Genomic DNA, 3,938 nt, shown 5'->3' on the forward strand with positions numbered 1-3,938 from the left:
AACACACGAGTCCCGCGGCCATGTAGGGCGGTGCAGGCTTGTTTCTGCAGGAGACACCTCCCAGCCCCCCCCCAGCCCCCCCCAGCCCCCGCACCCTCCCACTGCAGAGGTGAGGTAGTTAAATCCTTTACTCATGTATCAGTACCACAGAACTGCACTCACAGTAAATTATTTCATGAATGAACCCCCCTGGATCATGAAGAAGAAATCTGAGTCTTTAAGCAGAGATTTGTATGTTAAATCTTGTGTTACATAAAAACAACTTTTAAATTCCTTCCAGCACAAACCCCTCTGGCTCACGTTGGTTGAAGACGTGACTCTCAGTGGATTAAAGTTCACGCTGTGCCCGTTTTCCTTCTTTCATCCATCCAGTGTCAACTGCTTATCCTGCGTACAGGGTCGCAGGGGGGCTGGAGCCAGTCCCAGCTGGGGGCGGGCAAAAGGCGGCGTACACCCTGGACAGGTCGCCAGTCCATCGCCACACATAGACGAGCAACCGCTCACACCTAAGGACAATTTAGAGTCACCAATTAACCTAGTCTGGGGAGAACATGCAAACTGCACAAACCCCGGTTGCCCCGGCCTTTGAACCCTCGACCTTCTTGCTGTGAGGCCACAGCACTATGCACCGGACCACTGCGCCGCCCCTGTTTTCCTTCTTGTTAATCAAAAATCAATCAGACGATGTCTAGTGGCTCCGTGAGGCCGCACGCGCTGTCAAAACTGCATCAGTTCTGCAGGTATCTGGTTATAAACCAAAGTATTGCACAAATTAAAACGTTGACCTGATGATGGCGCTAAATGAAGAGTCAGAGGATCACCAAGTTAGTTATTACAGTTCATGCTGAGGGAAACAGGAAGGTCTGAACTACATTTCTTCCAATAGTTGTTGAGATATAAGCCTGGGAACCTGTTCTCATCCTGCGGCGTCACAAATGGACACTTGGTCAAGACCCGTTAGCGTCGCTTTTTAACACCCTGGGTTTCCTTAAGAAGGTTGTTTTGTTACATGTAGTGCTCTGTGGTCAACGTTGTGTTACACTTTCAAAATAAAACTTCTGGTTAATGTTGTGAAACGTGACAATGTGGTCAGGTTTAGGAAAAGATTGTGTTTTTGGGTCAAACGTAACTTAGGGGTGCCTGAGGGTGCTTTCACACCTGCCTCGTTTAGTTCGGTTGAATCGCACTAGAGTTAATTTTCCCCCCTGGAGCGGTTCGTTTGGGCAGGTGTGAATGCAGCAGTCGCACTCGGGTGCGCACCAAAAGTGGACCAAACAAGCGTAGCGAGACCTCCTCTTCAAGGTGGTCTTGGTACGTTTTCAAACAAACTCTGGTGCGGTTCGCTCGTGGTGTGAAAGCAAACGAACCAAACACAGGATTTTATGATAGCAGAGATGTGACCTGAGCTTTATCTCCAAAGCTAAACCACTAATAAATCCACCGTCTGGCCGCCACATGTGTTCAGCGATCTTATAATTGATCTGTAAAAGCTGCTATGTTTATGAAAATCATTTTAAAAGGTATGGCCTACCTGTCAGCGCGGGTATTTCCCTGATTAATATGTTAAAATCTGTTTAAAAAAAAGAGGGCAAGTAGTATTCATAACATCAAAACATGTGTGACAGCGATACGACAGTATACTATAGGCGAATAAGCCTCGAATCATTACTGGACATGTCCTGTTTTTATGTTATTATTCATAATAGGCTATGTGGTCGATCTGCGGTCTGACGTTACTAATCGTGCTTATAATAAATTATTATTATTATCTTTGCGATACAGATCAGAAGCTTTAAAGTGCTGCACAAACTTCTGTCAGTCACCGGAGTTTGATTTCCCCACGTGGGTCCTGATGATGCAGGATGACAATCGTCAAAACTGTCCAATCAACAAGCTACCTGTACGTCTGTGTGACGTCATGGTTACTTCTCTGGTTCGTTTGTAAAACTGCAGTGCGAACATGAACCGGAACAGAACTAAAATGCAGCAGTGAATCTTTTTTCCCCCCACTCGGTCCGGACCAAATGAACCCAATTACAGGTGTGAAAGCGCCCTTAAAATCACTAAATTCAATAAATGTCTTATCTAATGACTTATTTTCCCAAACAGGACACAAACGCTGGTCTCCTGGGTGAAAGCCCGGTTCCTGACCCACCCTTCCCGAACATGTCCTTTCACGGACCTTTCTGTTATTTATCTTTTAGCGTTAATGCTAAAGGCCGCCATGTGTGGAGCTAGCAGGCGCCGAAGGACGTGACAAAGCGTAGACATTTGACAACCTGGGAATGAGAACGGGTTGGGGAACCAGACGAATCTGCGAGCTCGTGTTTTATTTGCTCTGGCAGATGCGTCTGGTCCCTCTCCAGCTCAGACAGATCTCCAGTCTCTAAAAGGAGCCGGCTCCTGTTCCTTTAATCTGCTGCTGTTGATGCAGACGCTCGAGTCGAATCGCATTGTTTTTCCTTTCTCTAAAAAACGATGAATCCTGTTTGATTGTGGAAACTAGGCTGGTGCACTTTTGACAAGGTCATATAGGCCGCGTTCAAGACTGCAGGCCAATGCTCATATGTGGCTCTGATTTGTTTCTAGCAGTGTGAGTCACATGAGCTCTGATCCTTTCCAGGTCAGATCTGGGCCACTTCGATATGTGGTCCAAATCAGATACAGGTGTAGTGCAACCTCAGTCTGGACGGTCAGATCGGAGTTCACACAAATACTTTCAAACCCTCCCGATGTTCACGGGAGACTCCTGTTTTCATCGCCTTTATTACAGTTCCTGTCTCCGTACAGCGTTTAGAAGCCGTGACTCAGAACCCTGCCAGAGATTCGACAACAAAATCCCGCCCCATGCATCCAATTGGCTAACCCTAACCAACAGAGGCAACGAGTACTAACTAATCAGAGACGGAGTTGTTGAAACTCTGGCAGGAAAGAAAACAACACGTGGCCTCCGTGTGACTCAGGTCCGGAACCTTGGAGTCATCTTTGACCCCGCCCCACGTCAACCAGGTACAAAAACTGCCTTCTTCCACCTCAAGAACGTCGCCCGCCTCCGGCCTTCCTCGTCTTTTACTACTGCTGTAGAAAAACTCTTCCGTGCCCTCATCACTTCCAGACTCGTTTGTCCTCTACGGTTCGCCTCACAAAATCATCAGTAAACTTCAATATGTCCACACGCTCACTTCCCACAGTCGCAGAGATCCTATCACCTCCGTCCTTCACAACCTCCACCGACTCCCGCTTACACGCAGGATCCACTTCCAACAAGTGTTACTTTTGTCAGACGAAACTAAACGGAATATACTCGTCAACGACCTTTTTTCCCCGTCACTAAAACGAGTTGATGACGAGACGGCAACAATGTCCTTAGACGCTGACTGTGACTATATTAACATGCAGTATTGTAGATGAAAAATGTGAGGTGGATAAGACACATGCCTTTGGTGTGAGAGACCCGGGTTCAAGTCCACTGTGACACCAATGTGTCCCTGAGCAAGACCCTTAACTAGGGCTGAAACGATTCGTCGATTAAATCGATTACTAAAATGCTTCGACACAAATTCTTTGCATCGACGCTTCGTTTAATCCATGTAACTTTACAGCACAGTTTTTCGCAGGGACATTTATTACTGTCGCACATGGCGCTGACGCTGTGAACACCACGTGATTATAATGCCGTTGTTTGCAAAGTGGATGAAGAGAGAGAAAACAGCAAGGGACGAAGAAGAAAGTGTCCAAAGTCTGTGATTATTTCAAGCTAAAGAAAACAACAACTCTGTAATGTTACCGTCCGTCCAGCGTAAAACCAAACTTATGTCGCCTCGGCAACAGCAAGACAGCACCTGGTCAGAAAGCAGCCGGTGTTCTGCCAGCGGACCACAGACGAGGTAACAGTAACTTTAGCATTTAGCTGAAATCATGATTGACTGTTGAGTTGA

Source organism: Micropterus dolomieu, linkage group LG03, assembly GCF_021292245.1.
Source record: "Micropterus dolomieu isolate WLL.071019.BEF.003 ecotype Adirondacks linkage group LG03, ASM2129224v1, whole genome shotgun sequence".
Lineage (NCBI taxonomy): Eukaryota > Metazoa > Chordata > Actinopteri > Centrarchiformes > Centrarchidae > Micropterus > Micropterus dolomieu.